Source organism: Apostichopus japonicus, chromosome 7, assembly GCF_037975245.1.
Source record: "Apostichopus japonicus isolate 1M-3 chromosome 7, ASM3797524v1, whole genome shotgun sequence".
Taxonomy (NCBI): domain Eukaryota; kingdom Metazoa; phylum Echinodermata; class Holothuroidea; order Aspidochirotida; family Stichopodidae; genus Apostichopus; species Apostichopus japonicus.
This window is the reverse complement of record NC_092567.1, coordinates 13,140,294-13,165,236: the sequence shown is the minus strand read 5'-3', so window position 1 is coordinate 13,165,236 and position 24,943 is coordinate 13,140,294. Positions and strand designations below refer to the sequence as shown.

General features: G+C 38.6%; 1 long non-coding RNA gene across 1 annotated transcript; it reads left to right on the top strand.

Annotated features, from left to right (window-relative positions):
- Window positions 1-229: 229 nt before the first annotated feature.
- Window positions 230-3,768, top strand: LOC139969383 (uncharacterized). Its single transcript, XR_011793710.1, has 3 exons — window positions 230-843; window positions 1,523-1,678; window positions 1,948-3,768. It is a non-coding gene; the product is annotated as an uncharacterized lncRNA (long non-coding RNA).
- Window positions 3,769-24,943: the final 21,175 nt, after the last annotated feature.

The following is a 24,943-nucleotide window of genomic DNA, read 5'->3' as shown; positions in this document are numbered from 1 at the left end:
GGACTGTTTGTTCTGAACTAAAAGCTTATTGTTATTGGTTTGCAGCTAATATAGGCCATCAGCTGAAGGTCGAAATTCGCTTGTTTCGTTCCAGCAACTGCGGGTCTAAAATTTCTCTACAGCATTGAATACATAAATTAACTAAGATTAATGATCCAAAAGTTCTCCATGTACTTTCCTGCAGTTTTTTTACAATTCCGCTCAAAAATTCGAACTATATTTTTTATTGCGTATGTTAAGAAACCTGCCGTTTTACGTTCAAAAGTTGTGCGCCAGTGAAATATCTGTACCATGTGATATGAATTGTCCAATGAGCCATGAGTTCTGTGTGCAATCTTTGTAGAAAACAACAAACATGGCGGCTCCCACGGGCGCTAGTCAGTCTTCGACACACGGAAATCTACAGTGCTCAGTGCACATTGAATCTGTAAAATTTGAAGCAGTCAAGGCACTGACGAATAAACGATGGACTAAAGTTACTTCCTGCGCTAAAGATTGGCTTAATCTCAGCGGCGGAGACAGTGATATCGCCGTACTACTGATTACTCCATGGCCTACTACGATCAAGCGTGTGTTCAACAGCATAGTATGATGGGGTTCCACGATAAGTGTTACAGGCGGTTCATTGATAGCAAGCACATTGCTGCAAGAAAACGGACAGTTCCAGAGGAGACCCCATATGATTTTAAACGAAGAATTGACGGAAAAGATCGAGGAAACCAAGCAGAAGCTCTGGTGTATTGCCTGTTCAATTTATTATATGTGGGAAAAAGAAACAATACATTACTCGGCGTTGCAAACGGGTGCAGGACAAGCTGCAGCAGGCAGAGACTTTCGATGGAGGTAAGCCTAAGCATACTAGGCTACACGACTCTACTTGTACTTCTGTGGCATAGTTGAAGTGTTAAGAGAAGTTGCATAATGCAAGATCAGTAGCTCTTGAGGGATAGAATCCAAGTCAAAGGGCACAGTGTTGGACCTGAACATAATATAATTAGTGGCATGGTCATCTGATTTGTTTTGTTATAAGGTGGTAGGAACGGAAATTTGTTTCAAATTCTCCATCTGGGGCACTAGCTTAAGTGTTAAATACAGGCTTCATAGTTTTCTTACTGTGGCCCTTTATTTGAATGATAGAGATATTATATTTGTTAGAAAAATAAGTGTAACAAAGGTGCAATAAGGTTAGGTTTGCAAGGTCTTATGGTCAGCCTGTCTAGCTTTACCAAAATGAACAAGTATCTGTCTCCTTTATTATTAGTAACAGATGTAATCTACCATTGTATAATTTAAACCATAACATTAAGAGATAATGTACTGTACTGTCAAAAAAAGCCTGTTTTAATTCTTTTTTGCATCACACTGGTTTGCAAAATTTGAATGTGTCTTTGTTTGTCCATAGAAGATGAGCAGATCACATGGTATATAAATAAAATTGTCTTAGTTCTTATTTGTTCAAACTTACATATTGATCAACAGAAAATGCAAAACAATTTGCTTTTTTTATTTCATTTTATTAAAGTATTGCTTTGACAAGCAGCAGAGCGGAAAAAAGATGAGCCCAGATTTTATGAATATTAGAGGAAAAGACCGTGTTGCCATTGAAGTGAGGTACCACTCTCTATGTTGAAGAAACTAGATACAATTCTTGACAAGGAAGACATACAGATCTTGAAAGGTAAAGTACTCTCTTCAATGTGTGGTTCATTGAGTGTTCAGGGGTGGATCTAGGACTTTTGGAATATGGGGGTCCTCCCCAAGGAAAATTAAAAAATTCTCTAAACGCTTTGAGATGCAATATCAGGTTAATCTTTCCATTGAAATTATTAAAGTAATTTGTAACATATTTCTAGCTGAATTGTAATTATATTGGTACCCATCATAAAATGTGAGACTCAAAAATATCCAATTTCATGGTACAAGGTGTTCTGTTCATCTCCTCCTCAGAGCAGAGTTTACCACCAACAAAAGATGCTCTGATCCAGCATGTTAAGCGCTGCACCAACCAGGCTGCTATTCACAGTAGGGCATTGCAGCAAAGGATTGATGCACTCTCACCAGAGGGACATGGATGGAAACTTGAAAATGATGACCTTATAATCACTTGGATGACGAAGCCACCTGACCCAGATGTTTTGCTTCAGTGTGTCAGCAGTAGCTGTAGAGTCGGCAAATGTCTTAAAGGAAGATGTTCCTGAATGAATGCACAACTACCGTGTACAGACCTATGTAAATATAGAAATTGCAGCAACTACCAAGAAGATGTTGAGATTGTTGATGCAGGGGAAGATGATTTGGAAGATGAACTGTGATGGTGTTAAATCTTGATATCTTAGTCTAAAATTTTAATCAAGTTTGAAGTTTGTGAAGAGGGTTAACTTTTTCAAAGTTATGTTGTCATTATTTTGTTTCCCAGAGTTTAAAGGAACCAGAAAACATGATCTTATTCATATATTCATTTTAGCTATTAGTAGTTTTATGTAGATTACCCTACCTACCAGACACCTTATGATAAATATCCACATTTTCTTCAAATCACACTTTTTTTGCTGAGAGGGGAGGGGGGAGGAGGGTGTTATGGGCATGCTTTACCTCTTGCATATTCACAACTACATTTACTGATGACGATGATGCAAATACCGCGTCCTGAACCCAGTCAGAGGTTTATATACTGTTGTTGGGGAACCATCGCCCCTGACCCTGTTCCAATATCACGGTTCTTTATTGTTTTGCCGTAACATTTCGTTACCTGTTTTATTCATATTGTAAACACGTTTTGTGCATCTGTTCAAGATTTGACTGAAGGATATTCAAGTCTTTAGTGACTTTTATTTCATCTAATTATCTTCACCTCTACTACGGAATGGACTTTCCCTTTTCCATACCATATCTGACTTCCATGCAGTGAATTGAAGTGGATCCTGTTATAACTAGTACAACTGTCCTTCGATGAACTTTTAATCACTTATTAATTCCTCGCCGCGCCTTTTGATGAAGAACCTGTATCTTGAATCATCGTAAAGGCCCAGCTCTACTACACCATTGAGTGTATCGACCCAGTCTTAATAGATACATTATTTCTTTCTATCTGGGGCTTAAGTTAACTGTCTTCGTTATTCACTTATTTGTACCATTCACCTTTATTATTCATATTATTTGTAGAATATAGAACTATTATTATATATTCAAAATATCAATCGAAACCTTGTCGATCTTTCTTTTATATGTTAACTCCCTTGGAAACACTTTTTGCAGGAATACGAATTATAAACATGTCGTTTCCGTAACATGGAGAAAGTACCTAGTTTTGCAGAAGACTGTAGAAAGAGTACTAAGGTAACGGATATATACCGACTAACTTTATTTCACATATACGATATGCCATGATGTCTTAGTGTGCCAACTTATATATTGATTTATACAAAAGAAATAGCTCACTGGTCTTGGGGCATTGGCACATCTCACTGTAACTAGGGATTTAGCTACATGTAAAGTAGAGGGGGAGGGGGTCACATGTGTAAAACAGTTTGGATGGGGAGTGTAACAATTATGGAGAGGAACTTTTCATTATATGTGTATATTTACGCGTACATGCACAGACGAAATGCATTCATAACATAGGGGGGAAATCTAAAAATATTTGATTTATTACAAAGCATTATATCTGAGTTTATTAAAAGTGGTACATTTTTATAATTAAAACCCTTAAGTTATAATGTGCAAAAATTGTATTTCACATTTCAAAGTTGAAAATGTGATTTTTTACCATTTTGGCGAAAATAGGGGGGGGGGGGAGGGCACAACTTGTAATGCCTGAAAACATCCCTCACTGACCCTTAGACCAGAATCCTCTTCCACCATTCTTGTAACCCTGACCCAACTATTATACAAAAAAATATATCAGTCGTAATTAAACATATAAGAAAAGAGTGACCAGTATGTATGCATCACTGTACCAAATCTAACGTTAGCACATGTGTTCCTAATACATAGCATCGTAGCACGTAATGTCTACATAACATACCCAATTTCAAGGGTGCGTTACAAAAATACTGCAGGAAATTTTTTGGAGAACTTTTGATATAATGTTTGTGATGCATTAAACTACCCAAAAATGCATTAAAAGTCTAGACCCGGTGTTGCTGGAACGAAACTGATTTTACAGCCACATTTTGAGCTTCAGCTGATGGCCTAATAAGCTTTCCTTAAATATCAGCAAAACAAACTTCATGGTATTTAACAAACTTAAGCATTACAACGATTATAGTTTTAACATTAACATGAATGGTCACACTCTGAATTCTATTAGTAAGATTAAATTTCTCGGGGTAATTATTGATTGTAATCTCAATTGGCAAGAACATATCCATAGTTTATCCTCACAAATTGCAAGTGGAGTCGGTATTATTAGTAGACTTAAATATGTACTGCCAAAGAGCGTTCTTCGCACTTTGTACTTCACTTTGATATATCCGCACTTTACTTATTGCAGTACTGTATGGTCGTGTACCAGGCAGTCTTACTTGAAACGTCTGTTTCTTCATCAGAAACGAGCTGTTCGACATATTTGTCATTTTTTGGCCCCCGTGATCACACTGATATTCTATTTAAAACATCATCAATCTAGGAAGTTGCTTCAATCACATATCGTTTCATTCACAATCTGCTACCAGAAGCTCTCTCTAACTTTTTCACAATCAATTCCCTCATTCATAACTACAATACACGGAATCCTCAGCTTCTTTTGCATACTGTAAATTGCACTTATTCCCACTCAAGCCTTCGATATCGTGCCACTAATCTTTGGAACTCATTACCCAAGGCAATAAGTGACAAGCCTAGCTTAAAATCTTTTAGGTATAACTTAAGTAATTATTATTTAAACAAATACTAACTCTTGACAAGTAATTGAAAGACTCCAACTTGTTGTATGGACAAACTCAGGTGTTAAGATGCACTGGATTGTTTTTTTTTTTTTTTTTTTGGGGGGGGGTGTTATTGTTTTGTTATGGTCTTATTGTCCTATTGTATGAAATTGTGTATTTTGCTTTGTTGTACTTTGATTGGTCTCTTTCTCTATATTTTAGGGAGCGGAGCACCCTGTCAAGCCCGCAAAGGTTTTTTGTTCCGCTTCCTTCACTTCATGTATTATCCACTACTACTTCATGTTACTTGTTATTTGTAAACGTTTAAATGCATGTTGTGAAAAACAAATAAATGAAATGAAATGAAGTTCTATAAACGAATAATAGACAAAAAACCTGATTTCATTGAGTTGCCAGTCTACATAAATCACTTCATTCTGAGAAATGGAGTTGCGCTAAGGTGCTTGAACCCCCCTCCCGTCCCCCCCAAAAGAGTGCGCGTGTGTTTCTCCTGGATGGGAAGGAAACTTTGTATGCTGATGATCATTAAGCACCAATTAGCATTAATCTTGCTCGCCAAAGGTGTTGCTTTTGTTTGTATCACCACACTGGTACACAAGTAGAGTAAAACTTCAAAAAAGAAAATATTGATGAATCTATTGGAAAATGATTGTGCATTAGTCATTTGTATATGTCAAGCACTCTTTGGACCGGGTAAGACGCATAATGGTACTCTTCAACAATGTTCATAGTATTCATATGACCCATTGGTTGGGTGGTCCGAGGCGTGCTGGTCTTGATAAGGGCCTAAAGGGATTTTTTCAGGTCCTGGTACATTAATTTAAGAAATGATGAAGTAGTGGTCATTTGAGTTGGTCAAGAACTCTTTGGACCGGGCAAGAGGCAATATGGTCATAGGCGTAGGAGGCGGGGGGGCTGGGGGGGCTGCAGCCCCCCCAACCAATTATTTTTGTGAAAATTCGGGCAATATGCTGAGAATATTTCGGGCACCTACTGGAAGAATAATAATTTGCAGTGTGTTTTTCATTTTTTTTTTGGGGTGAAAATTCGGCAATATGCTGAGAATTTTTCGGGCATCTACTGAAAGAATAATAATTTGCAATGTGTTTTTCAATTTTTTGGTGAAAATTCGAGCAATATGCTGAGAATATTTTTCGGGCACCTACTGGAAGAATAATAATTTGCAGTGTGTTTTTCATTTTCTTTTTTGGGGGTGAAAATTCGGCAATATGCTGAAAATTTTTCGGGCATCTATACTGAAAGAATAATAATTTGCAATGTGTTTTTCAATTTTTTGGTGAAAATTCGAGCAATATGCTGAGAATATTTTTCGGGCACCTACTGAAAGAGTAATAATTTACAGTGTGTTTTTCAATTTTTTGGGTGAAAATTTGGGCAATATGCTGAGAATTTTTCGGGCACCTACCAGTGGCGGAGCGTCCATACAGTCAGAGGGGGCGGATGCCCCCCTGGCGGACTCAAATGGACTGCTGGCGCCCTTTTCAGATTTTTACCACTTTCTACTTATTCGCGATTATTGACATTTTTATTGCGCTCTCAAATACCTATTGACATTTGTCACATTTTGTTGGTGCAATTTTCTGACAAATGGCGATGACACCTATTTATTCTTCGTTTATCTGCAAATTAGCTAGGCCTGGAAAGGGTCATTTCCGGCGATCTAGGGAGTATCTTTACTCAAAATTTTTTTGCACGCTCCGCGCCAACCCGTGGTGGCGCTCCGCTTAGATAGTGTCGAAAGCGCCCCTACAGACCATTTTCTCTCCCCCTGACCAATACCCCTAGCTCCGCCACTGGCACCTACTGAACGAAGAAGAATTTGCAATGTGTTTTTCAATAGTTAAACTTGTATTATTATTATTATTGTTGTAACGACTTCCCCAATAATTATAACCAATATGGAAGGGTAATAACACGAAAAATTATTTTATGTTATTGGCACGTGATGTAATAAGCGATGAATGCTATACATGATATGCACATTAACATGTGGAACGCGCGCGGAGGGCGCGAAAAATTTTGGTTGTATTTTTCGGGCAAGTCGTTACAGCCCCCCCAAATCAAATGAGGCTCCTACGCCTATGAATATGGTACCCTTCTACATTATCATTAGAGTTCATATGACCCATTGGTTGGATGGTCCAAGACATGCTGGTCTTGGATAGGGCCTAAAGGTTTTTTATCAGGTCCCGTAGTGGTCATTTGAATTGGTCAAACACTCTTTGGACCGTGCAAGACCCATCATGGTACTCTTCTACAATGTCCTTAGAGTTCATATTAACTATCGGTTTGGTGATCCAAGGCGTGCTGCATGGATTAGGACCCAAAGCTTTTTCATGGTCCCGTTACACTCATTAAAAAAGTAATAATTAAGTGGTTATTCAAATTGGTCAAGCACTCTTTGGACCGGGCAAGACGCATTATGGTACTGTTCTACATTGTCATTGGAGTTCATATGACCCATTGGTTAGGTGGTCCAAGGCGTTCTGGTCTTGATTAGGGCCCAAATGCCTTTTTATTCATGAATGTGTTACATAAATTTAAGAAGTGATGATGTGGTGGTCATTTTAATTGGTCAAACATTCTTTGGACCAGGCAAGACGCATTATGGTACTCTTATATAATGTCCTTAGAGTTCATGTTACCCTTCGGATTGGTTGTCCAAGGCGTGCTGAATGGATTAAGGCCTGGGGCCTGTTTCACTAAACTCGACTTACGCACACAGGACTTAGTGCTCTGCGGACTCGACTTACACTAAGATGCGTCTTAGTAAAGTACTGTTTGGATCTCGGTTTCACAAAACTGTTCTTCACTAAGACAGATCTTAAGACGCGTACATTTAATTTTTGTTGACATGAACGAGGCTGTGACCTTTGACCTTGAAAAGTTTTAACAGTTCATCGCACGAACGAACTTTACAATTGCGAGAATGGGAAAGGTAAATACCAAGTAGAATTCCTTTTATAATCACAATATTTGGCCAAAACTAATGTGGTATTAATATGTTGATGTCAAATAGACGGAGAGACTTCTCATGCAGTTATCGAGACATAAAGTTGTCTCCTTCGTTGTTATTATAAAGCTACAGTGCAGGCGTAATGGGACCAAATAGCCTAGTAACCATATTTAGCACTTTAACCGTAATCCAAGCATAGGCCAAGTGTTAGCAGTTATCAGTGTAAGGCCTAGGCCTACTAGTACTATGTACTATGCTAAATGTTTTCCGAATCCGAGTCAGGAAGCCGCTAAGGCTGATCGCGAGGATCCCACACTACAGTCCCCTTCAAGGGCTAGGCTAATATGGGCTAGCAATACTGTCGTAAGGTAGATCATGACATGTTTCAAGTTACTACTAATACTGTACTAGCCTACGTAGGCTTAGTTATACTGCTATACTATAGCCTACATTTTACAACTTTACAAAGCCAAAAGCTAGCTATGGGCCTAGGCTTAGGTAGGCTATAGCGTCAGTGCCCAAGTGGCTACTGTGCTTGCGATGTAGGCCTAGTAGCCTTAGACCTACTTACCTTTTGTCGCCATGAATGTTCACATATGCCAAGCCTATTTACAGGAATGCTATTAGTATTAGGCTAGTACAGTGTAGGTTGTTGAACGTGTATGCCAGTCCTATAAGAAATTAGGCCTAGCCTAGTTGAATAGACCTAACCTGACATTAACAATAATACTAACATTACACCGCTACTCACTGTGCTAGTACTAGGACTAAGATGTGGTATGACAGTGTTACAATTAGTGGTCAAATCAGAAGAGCACTCATTGTATCTTGTTGCCCTAATTTTCACAAACAAATATTCCTCTTCAGGCAAAGCGAAAACGGTGCCCTGATTTCTCAGAGGTGGAAACACTGACTTTGGTGGAGTTTTGTCTCCACTCACAAGGCACTGCTCTTTGGCACTGGAGGGAAGGGTTCCAGTAAAGAGGAGAAGATGAAGGAAAGGTTTGTGAATTCCACAACAATCATTTTGTGTTCAAATTGTCTGTATGTTTGTTTGTTTTATTTTTGCAGCTACAGCTAAGAGATTCCACTACACAAGACTTGGTTTTACAACAGCCTTAGTAACTCCTAATTTTTGTTATTAAAATATCATTTGAAATGTCGGAAGCCATAAAATATCACTTAAGAATTCAAAAGTTGTCAGATGACTGATCTTGAGTGATATCTTGAACAAATTCTGTTTTCCTTTGCTTTCTAATGGATGCCCAGGTTTGAAATTTTTATTTTATTATGGAGAGGCCTTCTGTTATCATGTTGTATATATCAGTGTTGGTTTAATTTTTTTGGTGCTGGTGCTATTGGATGAAATATAAACATGTATTTAATTTGTTTAACCTTTATCATACTCAACAGAAACTGGAAGAAGGCAGCAGGGGATTGAATCGTTAGGTAGCCGTCCTGACCTAGTATCACCAGAGAGAGACTGGATGCAATGCCTTCGAAACATTCAACCTCATGGACTCAACATTCAGGAAGGACATGACTAACCTTTCTTCTGCTTCCAAACTCCTGCCCCCCCCCCCCCCCGCTTCCTGTCACCCATCTTCTCCTAGCTCTCTTCCACCCCTTTTTTCACCACACCTTTCTGTCTTTGTCCTTCTCTAGTTATTCCTACCCTCTTCCCTTAATCATCTCTTTGTCCCTCTACAGTTTATCTCCTCCTACCTCTCCTCTTCCCCTTGTTGCTTTCTTTCTTCTCTCCATCCCTTGTCTACTAATCCTCTTACATCTATCTCTTTTGTGTTTACCCTGCCCATTAACCTGTCTGTATTATGTGCGTGTATTTGTCCCTTCTGTTACTGTTACTTGTCATTCAGCCTCTGAAGAAGATCTTGCTGGAACGAAGCGTCAGGCCAACTTACTTTTACACATTCTCTTACACAGGCTTTTTAGTTGATAAGCAGTTTGCCAGCAGTTTTGTTTCATTTTTACTTTAGCATTTAAAAAAAATCAAACAAATTGTTTGAGCCTGGGATACCCATAATAATCCCAAATTTCTTTTCAGGCAAAAGTTTCAACAGGTGTTGGGTGAGGATATGGATGGGAGGTTTTGAGTGGAGGGTGGGCTTATAGCTGGGAGTTATGGGTGGGGAAAGGTTGGAAAGTTGTGGCAAGGGTCAGGTGGTTTTGAATGTGGGAGACATATATTTTTGTATATTTTCAAAGTTAACCAGGGAGTGCACTACTCGTTAAGCCATAAAGGTTTTTTTTTAGAACACTTCCTTTCACAACTCTTTGTATTTGTTTTTATTATTATTATTACCTGAATGTTGTGATAAAACAAATAAATACATTAAATGTGATCTTTCATAGTACTGTCATGTAATATATGTATAAGGCTGCAGGTTTAGTGGACTGTTAGTGATTAATTAATTTTTGCGTATTCGTACTCTTGATCCATCTTTTACTTTATGGTTAATATATAGTATTTACCCTGAGGGTCACCAAGAATCTATTGTGTTTGTATTCATTTTGGTATACTTGTACTTATATCCTCGCAAAGGTAGTCGACTCATTGCATAAGTTGAACCCCTCTTCCCTTGATCAACTGTATATTGTGCTAACATTACAAGCATATGTCAGTTCTTAAAGTATGTGTTACATAAATTTCTCTAAATTTCCCAATATTGACAGGTCATTTTGAATAAAGGCAAATAAACGATGTTTCGTTGTACAGTTTGGGTTTATTATACACTTTTATTATTGATTTAATTTAATTCACGTTACTATAGTTTTTCAGCGCTTCCGTAGTTTTCGGTTGTTTGTAAAGGTTGTCGATGTCGAGTCTTGTCGATAGCTTCAGTTCAGTTAAAGATTTGAGTACGGCGAACTCTTGTTTGTCCGTAGTATCTGTCAGTTTTACAGTAATTAATCCCGCGAGGGCTTGATTCTGTCACGAGTTGCTGGTTTATCCTGCCAAGAAGTGAGTATTGGTTGTTTTTGAGAAAACGTTAAGGTGTTAAATCATTTGTATTATTCAAAATCTGCTTTTTCAAGTCTTCATTATCTAGGGAATAACGCTAGGTTGTTACCGAGGGTTACTTATGTACTTTATATTCCCCAATTCATATATATTAGTATGTTAGGATGCGACATGTGTTGTCGATTTAGGAAATGTTCAAGAGAGTCGTTGCTCGAGTTGAAGCTAGCCAAATGCTAGCACGGGAGTGGGTTCAGTGTAGCACCGTTCCATAACATCTTTGTTTTGTCAGTACGGAGTAGTTGGTGTGCCATACAGGTTTCACTGTTTTGTGGATTACTCCAGTTCAGGCAATCTTGTGATGGGTTTGGGTTTGGGAAATGCTCGTTATTTAAGCAGTCATCGTTTGTCTACCAATGTTCTAGGGTGTTTTTCAAGTCAGTATTGTCACAGGACTCGGTGTCCAGGTATGTCACGTTACCTGTACTGTTATGTTGATGGTGTTTCCACCATTTTAAAATTGTTTTAACAGTTTGCAGTCATTTTTTAACGCAGTCAATTGGTTGTTTATCGATTATATAACATTACCGAAGTCATTGCTTATTGGTATATACTCTGTGTATGGTGTTTATTTGTGTATGCGAGACACGAATGATGATCAGTCACATTTTTCCTTTTTCAAACATTGTTAGCATTTTACCTTGTGGTAATTGTGGATGTGTTCTTTCTTTTTGTTATAGATTGAATAAAACTTATACAATAACAGGATTTCCAGACTGTAGTAGTCCTTCTTTTCAATGCGCCAAACACAGCTTTTTGTGTGATGAAACTCTGTTAAATTTGATTGTAATCTTGTTTTTGGAATTCAAGATTAATTTGACCATGGAGCGGTTATAGCTCCATGCTTTAACACAGTTTACAGCCTGCTGTGAATTTCCTGAGCAATCTGAGCGGCCATTGTAGTTGATATCGGTCGTGTATGGTGTAATTTGTGCAGACTTAGCAGGTTAAAATTGGCGCCAATGCGATCACATGACTAGAAATACACTAAGATCAGTCCCTAAGTCTTGTCCATACGAGACGTAGACTAAGTCTTGTTATGCTACTTAGTGAAGAGTGGACTAAGTCTTGTACGCGACTTAGTGATCTTTGTGAAACCGGCACTAAGTCCTTTTCACTAAGATGAGTCTTAAGACCACTAAGAAGCGACTTAGTGCTTTGTGAAACAGGCCCCAGGTCCTGTTACACTCATTAAAGAAGTAATGATTTAGTGGTCATTTACATTGGTCGAGCGTTCTTTGGACCGGGCAAGTCGCATTATGGTCAGGGTTCATTTTAGATTTTTCAATTTGCTTAGCAGTACTGCTAATCAAAATTCTGAATTGATTAGCAGTTTGGTAAAAATGGTTAGCAATTTTTTTTTCTGTGCACGTGCGCTGCACGATAAAGATAATGTCATAAATGTATCCCTGGCACTGGGGGCGGGGTCTCCCTCTTTGGAAATATTGACTCTCAACTCTCAGAAGAAAGTTTCAAACATATCTTTCCACTTTTAGAGGGAATGCAATTATGCAAGCATTCACGATGTGGCATATTGCGCAGTAACGTTGATATATATCGAATTTCGCCGTTGGCCCCATAAATAGTTACACAAATATCAAAAATCGTGATGAATTTAAATTTTATTGTAGGATGTTCAAGATATTGATTAAAATACGTCAAAAGTGCGCGAAATCATGTATATCCATGGTACAATCACACTAGGTTGCCGCCTAGCTTGCCAGTTACAATAGTTTGCAGTTTTGATGTCAATAAAAAAGTGGAAGCATATCCCAAGTAAATATTCCGAAGCTAGCTACCGATAGCAGCAACTCGCTTATTATCCACTGCTATTGTCCGCCACTAGTATTGCTTATTGGCGGCTGCTATTGTCCGCTGTTATTGGTAGCCAACTTCAGCTTGATACAGACTGAGCCCGCACCGGTGGATCGGAGTACGAGTGCGAAAGTAACGTTATATTATTATTATTGGGTAGCCGCATAGGTCAGATCAGGCATAGGCCTAGGCCAAGTAAATTATTTGAATCAAATGCGAAAACAAAACTCCAAAAGTGTCAGATAAAATAGTAAATATGAGTGTAACATTTCGTGCCAATGAATCATGCTCTGTGTGATAGTAATGTTTGTGGTTATTTGGGACTTTAGGCTGCTATACTGTAGGTGTGTGTAGTCTAGGGGCCTACCTTGGGTTGTGTAGCAGTTGCGCGATACAAAGTATCATCTTGCATCGCAAATGTAAATAATCGCATCGCAAAGTGCGATGCGATACCGCTTAAAATGAACCCTGATTATGGTACCCTTTTACATTGTCATTAGAGTTCATATGACCCATTGGTTGGGTGGTCCAAGGCGTGCTGGTCTTGTCTGGGGCCCAAAGAATTTTTTCCGGTCCCGTTACATTCATTTAATAAAGTGTTGATTTAGTGGTCACTTTAGTTGGTCAAGAACTCTTTGGACCGGGCAAGATGCATTATGGTACCCTTCTACATTGTCATTAGAGTTCAAATGACCCATTGGTTGGGTGGTCCAAGGCGTGCTGGTCTTGTCTGGGGCCTAAAGAATTTTTTTCAGGTCCCGTTACATTCATTTAATAAAGTGTTGATTTAGTGGTCACTTTAATTGGTCAAGAACTCTTTGGACCGAGCAAGACGCACTATGGTACCCTTCTACATTGTCATAAGAGTTCAAATGACCCATAGATAAACCACTTTCCACGACCAATGCTGAACATTCTTGTAAGAAAGCTTTCGTCTTGCCATGGGTGATACTGTACGTCGATACCATTGTCGATTAAGTAAAGCAGTTACTCATTCGTGAATGTCAAACGAGGATCCAGGGAATTAACTAGTATCTAAATTCACACCGGTATAGCCTACCTAACCGCACTCGATGGAGAGTCATGAATCGTTTGCACAAGGGCGATGCCAACGTGCGTTCTCATCCTTTCTATGATTCGTCATTAGTTGTTCACGAACAGCATGTTATGAAGCTAAGCTAGTAATTGTATGTGAAACACTGCTAAATATGAACGTTTATATTTTCCATTAGTTCAGTTTGTCAAATGTATTGAAGTCCAGACATTGGACAATAAACAAGAATCATCCTACTGGAAAAATTGTAAAAGAGCAATATGCTTGTCTATCTGATAAACTGTAATACAGTATGTAAAAGAACATGTAAAACAATAATTCAAACTTATCTGCTGATAATATGATAATGATGAAACTGGCAAAACATTGCACCAGAATCAGATCACATCTAATGACCTTTAATTGTTTGAAAATGTCTCAAGTGGGAGGGGGACACACCCTCCCCTTAGACCCCTCCTCCATATCAATTGCAAAATGTGCTCCCCCCTCTTGCAAATTCCTGGCTACTTCGCTGGTATATTGTCTCTATGGTATACAATTATTAAAACACTAAATGCTAGTCAGTATAGTAGTTGTAACCATTACAGTACGTTACTTGGTACGTCTCACCGAACTCTTTAATCTTTGCCAAATTGGTTCATATTTTATTATTCAGACAAGTACATTTTATACAGTGTTAAAAGTTACAGTAGGTGTAAGACTACTTTGGCCAAATATAGACTTGAATATATTTTATAGAAATAGTTCAGTTGTTAATTTTGTTTGCGGAATCGGGCCCACATAATAATGTATAGCTTAGGAGTAGATGATAATCTTCCTCAGATGTAACGACCATAAAAATATAAAAAATGTATAAGGTTTACATCAAATAACTAAGGTTTGAGAAGTGAAAAAAGTGTTCAGGGATTGGCCTAAAATTTAACTTCTGGATGATTCCTTCATTTTTTGTTGTACAAGTTATATTCTTCAAAGTATCAGCTTTTCCAACTTCCATTGGGCCCTTGGCTAGGTTTAACTAGTTACAACTGATTATCTCAATTGTACAGTGGCTGAAAAATCCATGATGTTGGGAAACCTCTCGATTTTACCACCATCTAGGGTTGTACTTTCTTTAAAAATTATTGGGTAAATAATTTGGTGTACAGTATGTAACATTTGGGCGATACTAAGTATGTTCTCCCTGCCCTAGGGATATTTCCTCCCCGCCCTAGGGATATTTCTTGGCCACAGTTTCGCATTGGCAGAGTCAGACTGACTAAAATTTAATATTAGCACCCTTTACAGCTATTTTATATGCACATGGCTGCCATGAAAACACTTCTAGTTTCAGTCATGGTTGTAGTTGTTTTATCTGCGAACTGTGTGTATTCATCTTAGAGCAGAGTTAACTATCACGTTATTAGTTAATACGGATTGGCATATTATATATCACCACCAAATTTAGCCATATCAAATTTATATAAAGGCCTACGTGAAAACCCCCACCACTGAAAACTGTATGTTTTTACAGTATGTTTTAATACTTATTTCTAAGAACTCCATTGGTCCTTGACAAAGATAATAGGCAGATTGTTACTTTTGGTAATTCACTATGTCGTAGAATATAATTTGTTGAAAAAAAAAAGGTTTCCCCTCTTTTGTAGTTATTAGTCTACGTAGCCTTCAAGCAGAAAACTTATACTCAGTTGCTTACTTGCTTAACCAGAGTGATTAATAAGTTTGTGAAGTGAGGGCCAATGGGTGCAAATGTATCGAGAAAAGTTTGGAACAAAAGTGCAGTCGCGAAAGATGGGGTGTCTGACTGACTGTATTGTTGACAAGTTACGTCGGGGGGGGGGGGGGGTACAAGGCAGCAGTCTGAATTTTCTGGCTTCAAATCCCATCCAGTTGGAATTTCAGCAACTACACCCCATAATCATCAGGCCTAATAGTTACATCCCTGCCTGGCCCTCATACAATATGACCAGAATACAGCATCAATGGGTGAATTTTCATATTCCAGTACAAAACCTCAGTGAAAGTTATTGTTTGACTTCTAATAGCAATGAAGGCATCTACTGTAGGCTGCAACTTAGATGAATTAAAGTACATTCATATCATATTTTAGTTCTGTACCCCACAAGCTACACTGGTACTCATATCATATTTATAAGGTCCTACAATGGGATTAATAAATTTAATGTACAGATTATCACTGTCTTTTCCATTAATTTATCAAGGAATTTCCATTGTTTACTAGGTACATGTTTAAATTCGTTGATGTTATGTGAACAGCCATGAAGAAAATTAAACCCATATACTACTGTAAATGGGAAGAAAACATTAACTTACCGATCTATAGTTCCACCAATCTGAATTCACCTTTCCTGAATTGCTTTGTTGCAAACACTCCTCTCCCTGTCAAGATATCAAAAAAGAATTGATTGAAAAAGATTGTCTAATACAGGGAGAGAGAATAGAATAATTCTTTGATGTCTTTTTCCTTGGAGAGGGGGGGGGGGGGGGTTGGCAATGCCTCACAGCTCCCCCCAATATCCTTTGCACAGACCACTGGGCTAGTATCACCACTGTACTGGAGGACTGAATTTAGTACAATTCAAAATGGTAATGTGCATATGGTCAGTGACAAGGTGGGAGGGGGGGGTAGAAGAGAGAGATGCATCAAGACAGTTTTCCCCCCAAATCTATTTTGAACCCTTGGTGCCCCAAATGCTACTTAGGCTGAAAAATCCTTGAAGCCTTTCTCAAATTAATAACTTATGAGGTTAGACAGCCCTCAACTTTAGAGCTATTGCTTTTAAGTGGGACATCAGAAAATGAAATGTTTATTGGCAATATAAAAAGAAGCTCTTTCTTTGGCATTCATCATTTATATTCCTCACATCCACATTTTGAAATGTCTAACAAAGCCCTGCATAGAACTGGCCGTACCTGGTCATTAGTTCATATCAAGGAATTTCTATTGTTTGCTAGGTAGAAGGCTTTAATTCTTGAAAGACAGATTGACCTTTTTATTTCACTGTCTGTACCCCACAAGGTATCCTGGCACTTATACAATATGACCAGAATACAGCATCAATAGACATGAATTTTCATATTCCAGTATGAAACCTAAGTAAAAGTTATTGTTTGACTTCTAATAGCAATGAAGGCATCTACTTTAGGCTGCAACTTTAGATGCATTCAGGTACATTTATATATATCAATTTACGTTCTGTACCACACAAGCTACACTAGTACTCATATCATATTTTATTAGCTCCTACAATGCGAATAATAAACTCATTGTACAGATTATATATACACTGTATGTAATATTTAACCAAAAACTCATTGGTTTGAAGGGATCAATATATCCTAACTAACCTTGTAGTTCCTAACTTTTACACCTTTATTTGACTTGATGCTAAGTAATCATTTTCTCATTGATTCATAATTTAATGGAGGGTATGTAGTTTCACTTTGAACTTAATTAGTGTTTCTTTTACACCACAATCATCTTACTTTTTGCCCATGGAACAGCTTAAAAGCCTTTCAAGTATACACAGTTGAGCTACAGCAAATCAGGGTTAAAAAACACAAACCTGAAAAGTTTCATTCATTTAATTAGATAGATAGATAGATAGAAAATTTATTGTCCATTTCAGAAAACAGAAAACGGAAATTATTTCCCGTCGACAGTAAACAAAAAACAATAGTGAATACAAACATAATCAAACAATAAGTAAACTATAAGTGAACAGCTACGAGAATAAAACTAAATAAGCAGAACCAGAACAGTAACAGAGGCAGCACAGAGGGCTGCAAGTGACAGATCACACACTGTGGCCAGATCGCGATGCATGCGAGTTAAATAAGTGTGTTGCCTCAGGTAAGAAAGAATTACGGAACCTGGACGTTTTAGTATTGGGCACCTGTAATCGTATCCCGGATCTGCTGAAAATGATATGACTATGAAAAGGGTGTGTGTGATCTTCTTTTATATTTTTTAGTTTCTTTAACAGACTCTCTTCGTATATAGTTGAGAGTGACGGAAGACTTGAACCAATGCAACGTTCAGCTAACTTCCGAACACGTTCCAGCTCTGCCCTGTACTTCTTCGGCATACTGCCAAATAAACATATAATACTGGACGTTATGACACTTTGGATGATTGACTGGTAGAATAATTTCATGATGGTATAATTAACTCTGCATTGTTTTAATTTTCTAAGGAAATAAAGTCGTTGGCAGGCTTTACCCTTAACAGCCTTTGTGTGAACATTCCAATTAAGTTTATTATCAATTTATTATCAATATACGTTCCCAGGTACTTGTAGCTTTCTACCCTCTCAACTACTTTGCCATCAATTATGACATGATCGTGGACAATATTTCCTTTCCTAAAATCAAGTGTCCAATTGGTTATTTAAGGAATAATTAAACACTAATGTGTACTGTATGCTACCACTATTGTTCCTCACAAGGTATCTTCATCCTCACTGTTACCCCTATGGTATCCTCACGCTCATTGCTGTTTCTCACACTCACATGGTGTTCCCCATAAGGTATTAAGTTTGGGTAAGCAGCATGGATTTAAGAATGCTCCAGCTGTTTTCCAAAGGTACATAGTTTCTTCACTAGGGGAGTTGTCAGATGAAGGTACAGTGTATTTGGATGAGATTTTAGTGTTTGCACCCACTTTTGATTAACATGTAGAGAGAGATAGAGTACAAGTAGTTCTGCAAAGCTTACAAGAGAAGGGTATAACCCTTCAATCAGCAAAGTGTAAGATGTTGCAAAGAGAGGTACGATATCTGGGTAGAATCATATTGGAGGAGGTTTACAACTTATGGACCCAGAAGAAATAAGGGCAGTAGTCTCACTTAAAAGGAAACCACCATCTACAGTTAAGAGATTTGAGACAAATACTAGGCCTCGGTTGATATTATCTTAGCATATATCCCAAACTTCTCACAAATTGCAGGGTCCACTCTATCAGTTATTAAAGGGGCCATCAAGAAGGATGAGGGTAAACCCCCAGACAAAAACAGCAAAATTAAATAACATACCCCAACTTTCCGCAAAACAGACGGTTGTGTGGACCCAAAAACATCAACATACCCATGGAGACTTTGATTGACCACATAACATGTCACCCAGTTCTGACAGTAACCCTGATTTCACTCAGCCATATGTACTGCACACAGATTTATCTGAGAAAGGATTGGGTGGTGGGTGTACTATATCAATTACAGGCTGGGAGATTAAGAGTGATAGCCTTTGGGTCACGAACCTTGACACTGGTAGAAAAGAAGTACCATTTACATTTAGGTTATCTAGAGTTTTCAGCTCTTATAGAGGCCATCACTGATTGCTTTCATGACTATCTTCTGTACCCACTTTACTGTTTATACTGACAGTAACCCTCTGACTTATATTTTAACAACTGCTAGACTCAACATCCCAGGACATCGGTGGATTGCAGAATTAGCTGGATATCTGTTCAAGATACCTTCCTGGGAAGAAAACCAGGATGCTGACACTCTATCTTGGATACCCACTACCAGGACACACAGAGACTTACATGAGAGAGTACACACAAGCTGTACCATGTGAGGCTGTTTTAGCAATGACAGACTGTGGGCAGAGTCAAGCAGAGCTGCCTGTTTATAAATTTGACAATTGCTGACTTGTAACCAGGAGACATTTTCTCCTTAACCACGACCTTTCTTAGCCATAATTGACTTGGTTTTCCATGCAGATTGCATCATGATCAGGGCTGGATGGAAAATTAGCTATTTGCCAAGGTACAAGCACTTAAGGGTTATCAAGCATTCCAGCCTGACCACTCCATAGCATCCAGAGACAGGTAGAAAGGATGAACTACTAGGCATGCTGCGCAACGTTAGTGACAAGGAGAAGACGAACTATACATGAGTCATCTATACTCTTCATATTTTCTTATGTTTGGTAGGTGTCCTGAGCTACCAATTGAGATCATGTTTGACCTGGCTTCAGAAGGTATTCTCTCATCAAGGGAGTCATATCATAGTATGTTGATAGGTGGGAAGATGCACTGAAGGAAGCCTATCACATAGCCTGAAGGCACTAAAGTAAAGCAGAGCAGCAAAGCATTCCAGTTTATGACGTCTCAACAGAAACTGAAGAGTGTAGGAATCTCTTGTTACAGCGCAATTATCTCCCAATCACTCCAAAGCAAACTGAGACTACTAAACATCAGCAGCCGTTACATAATCCTAAAGCTCAGCAATTCATGGAGGAAGATCTTAGTGATCATTGAAGTGACTCTGACAGTTATGAGGAATTGTATTGCAAGTAAAGGTGAGGACACACTTTAGACCATTCCAACCAAGGACATACAGACCCCTTACAGCGGATGACATTGCCCTAGAACCGAATGACCATAATGACTCACATGGCAAAATTATCAGAAGATCTCATCGAGATCGCACGTCTAAGCGATATTTGACCTACGACAGACTGGGATCCCCGGCCCAAATTGAAACTGCTGTCACTGTTCAAAATCGAGAGTGTCATGTGTCAAATATTGGTAATGCCCAACAACAGAAATACAGGCATATGGGGGACCAAAGTAAATATCCAAAAGCACAGTCTGTGGTTCTCCCCCATGCTCCAGTTGGAGGACAAATTTACAATCTGTGGATACCTCATGTAATGCACAGTAGTACTAGAATATATCAGCTAAGCCAACCTTATCATCAGCATGGTTACAATTTTAATGTAGGAAGTCACCGTCAGTTGTGTACTAGAGGAGCCATTTGTTAAATCCTAATTATGTAAGCAAGCAAGCATCTTTTTTGTTTCCAGGCTGTAAGTGTTTTGTAAGCATGGAACCCTATATCATGTTTAAAGGTTTCTCTATTGTATTGGATATGTTGGTTGAATTTGTAATTTTCAGAATCTATATGGACATGGTAGAAATTGCTCAACCCAATATCATTCTACTGTGCATATACTCTCCACTGATGTGGGCAGTGGCAAATGGATATAAAGTTGCTACTGTATATATTGCATTCCTGTGATGTGGAACCAGATCTCAAATGTTCACAAATTTGGAGTGAGAAGAGCTAGAGAATTGAGTTACCCAACCCTAGTTAAATGCAGATATGTGTTATTCGCAGAAAACATGTAAAGTTTTTCAGTGTATGTGCCTAGGACCTGTGATATGCATGTCATTCACATTTCTTTAGGCGCTATTGTTGGGGATGATCCCTTAAATTAAAGGTGTTGAGGGTATATGGGCACAAGCCCTGCCCTAAGAGGACAACGTAAGAATCATCCAAACATGATGGTTGTTTAGTCACTTAGGACAAGAATAGACATTGAATCATGTTCTTAAAACTGATTATTATCCCCTTATTTCAACCATTTACATGTTCATGTTTCACTATTTTATTGGTCTGTGCTTCACAAGAAATAGGGAGTGCACATGCACTTTGGCTAGTAAACGTAGTTTATATATTATATTCAAGTTTCATTCTATTACTGGTAGAGAAAAACAATAAGTTTGTGACTGTAACAGTATCTCTGAAATAACATCTTTGACAGAACTCTCTCTTTTCAGTGTCTCCCCCCCCCCCCCCCATCCCCAGCCAAATGGCACTTCCCAGTGTAACAATAACTTTGCTTAACCCTACAGTTAAACTTAGCACTAATGTGGGGAATTCCATGTAATAATCTTGGAATATCTGTGTTAGCATTATACAACTACATGTGTACTGTATACCATGCTACAATAGTGTCAAACCTAGGCCCAAGTTAGAGAATGATATAGCAACTTGTTTCAGAGCCAGCCTACAGTACGTAGACCAGCAGATTGCCGGTAATAGGTTCAAGGCCTTACCTTTACTACAGCCTTATTAATATTAATCTTTTTTAGCCTACATCGCACAGTCAACAGCATATTCTTTCAGCTAAGTTTATGAAACTTAAGGACAAAATAATTGTAACATGTAAAGTTTGGCCTTGTTACTAACATAGTTTCTCCTGATATATGGCTACCAGCTTAACCTACTTTATTTACATTGTAAGTGACATTATGCACGTTCGTATATACCAGGGTTGTCCAGCCTACGGCCTGCGGGCCACAGTCCAGCCCGCCACAGGGTTGCGTTCGACCCGCCAGAGATGCTCCACGGTGCGAAATTTTAGTGAGCAGATTTATTGATAACAATTTGAAGCTATATAATCAATCTTTCGAACCTTCTGGGTCCAAACAACTGCATACAGGTCAGTTTGTGTGACACTCTTAGCGAAGGGGGGCGGCTGGACTTTATTCATGTTTTATCAGGAAGGAAAATAAATCACTGCGCTCTGCGGGCAGCTGCAGTGCTCACATTTTGGTGCCTTGGGCTTCGGGCAAAAAATTGAGCGTACGGTTCATGCGGCCCCCTTCTTTTTCATAATCATTCCATGTGGCCCTCCTCTGCAAAAGGTTGGACAACCCTGGTATATACGAACTGAAGTATATACTTCAGTTACATATGGGCCTAGGCCTATACCTGATTCACAATGTTTGACTACGTTAAAACGTATAGTGCATAGGCTAGGCCTAATGCAAGTTAGCCATAACGTTACACCTTACAAGTTACAGCTGTTCCTATCGATCTTCATTCAGCAGTTCCCAATTTTACCGACAAATCTCCCTTCTGTCACTTGGAAAGCTTACCCTTTGGAAACCATTTTCAGACATGCTGCTACACCCCTGGCAACGCGTCACGGCATGATCTCTATATTTGCAGTATTTCTTAAAAATATCCGCCTACTTCTCACTAGTACTAGGTAGTAGTAGTAGTAAGTTGAGCCTCGTCTATCCGACATGCTCGGTGATTAACCTCCGCCACGTATCACGATCTTGAAGCAAGGTTTATTGCTTCCTCGCAATTATTTTTCCAAGCAAGGTAGCCACGGGCCTTCCTACTGGTTTAGCAGTATGTCTTAATGCTTCTCTTAAAGCAACCTATGCTGGAGCGTCCTCGTGGACTGGAGTTTTGCTACATGACCGAAAAATTTAAATCTTCTATAATGTGCGACTTTGGATGACCAAGGGTCCAAGGTGACTAGTAGTAAGCCGACAAGATTTGTGTACAAAATCAATGTCGTCTGCTCATATAGTATTATACAACACCTAAATATATTCCGGCCATTTGATTGGTCAATTGCTCGTCGATTGCGTGCAAAATCCGCTCTATTGCACGCTATGATGATAGAACCATGCATTATACTTTTTTGGTAGCACTTTTTTTTTCAATGGTAAGAGAGCAGAGAAACCTGTCTGTTCAAAACAATCTGTTGCATGAGTGCATTTTACATCCAATTATATCCAAATTTGAAGGTGTTGTATAAAACAAATAATGAATGGTTTCCATTCGTTGAAAGATGTACTTTGTTCCATTCAACTCGGCTGCGCCTCGTTGAATGGAACATTCCATCTTTCAACTCATGAAATATTTGCACTATTGCACTCATAACCATTTATTATTTGTATAGTAGTAGCATGGAGCTATATACTCCCAGTTTATAGCTCCATGGAAGTAGTAAGCTGAGTCTCGTCTATCAGGCATGCTCAGTAATTAACCTCCGCCACGTATCACGATCTTGCGCAAGGTTTATTGCTTCCTCGAAATTGTTAATATTTTAAACTATTAGATCCGTTGACAGAAACAATAAATCTTGATATTAGAGTAAACGTGACAGGATGTGTTCACTAAAATGAGCAAAAAACAAGCAAATTTCCGAAGAAAGATGATGCTGACAACACGCCACTGATTTCTTCCGTGTTATCATATCATATCGTCTGCTCATATCATTTACGATAATTAAAGGCCATCAGCTGAAAGTCGAATTTCGTTTTTTTTCGTTCCAGCAACTGCGGAACTAACATTTCTCTACAGCATTGAATATATGAATTGACGAGGATTAATGATTCAAAAGTTCTCCATGTGCTTTCCTGCAGTTTTTGCGCAATGCCGCTCGAAAGATCCAACTATATTTTTTATCGCGTATGTTAAGAAATCTGCCGTGTTACGTTCAAAAGTCGTGCGCAAGTGAGATATCTGTATCATGTGATATGAATTGTCCAATGAGCCATGGGTTCTGAGTTCTGTAGAAAACAACAAACATGGCGAGCCCTATTTTTGTCTTTCTGATATATTATGTAGAAGAATTCAAACAGGAAACAAAATCTGCTGATAATATGATATCATATGATAATGATGAAACTGGCAACAAATTGAGCCAGATCGCATCTTAGGACCTTCAATTGTTCAAAAATACACCCCCTCCCCTTAGACCCCTCCCCCATATCAAACGAAAAAGGTGCTCCCTCTTTCAAATTCCTGGCTACGTCGTTGGGATATACATTGTCTCTATGGTATACAATTAAAACACTCATGTTTTCATCAAATTTCCATTGTATATATTTGATTGTCTGTCTGTCTGTCTGTCTGTCTGTCTGTCTGTCTGTCTATCTGTCTATCTATCTATCTATCTATCTATCTATCTATCTATCTATCTATCTATCTATCTATCTATCTATCTATCTATCTATCTATCTATCTATCTATCTATCTATCTATCAAATGCTAATCTAAGGAAACTTAAAAGTGCCATCAACATAAGCAAAAAACTTTGCCCCATAAGGTACAAATGTATCGAAAAAGTTCGGAACATAATTAGGGCAGTCGCGAATGATGGGGTTTCTGACTGACTCTGACCGTATCGTTGATGATTAGTGCGATGTGGTGGGGGGGGGGGGTACAAGGCAGCAGTCAGAATTTTCTGGCTCCAAAACCCATCCAGTTGGAATTTCAGCCACTAACCCCCCCCCCCCCCCCTAATCATCAGGCCTTAGCTACGTCCCTGACTGCATACCTACTTGTACTGCTCTTATTAAAACCCCAGTAGCCATTGATATGTAGTGGTAGAGTTGGAATAAAATGTGACATTAAACTTCTCAACAAAAAAAAGCTGATACATACGGCAGCTTAATAAGGCCATGATAATTTTCTTTTTTTATCGTTTTTTTTCCGACTTTTTTTCTGGTTTTGCCGACTTTTTTCCCCTCGTTTTACTGCCTCCCCCCTCGTTTTCTGACTTTTTACCCCCGTTTTTCCTACTTCCCGCCCTCCCCCCCCCCCCCCATTTTT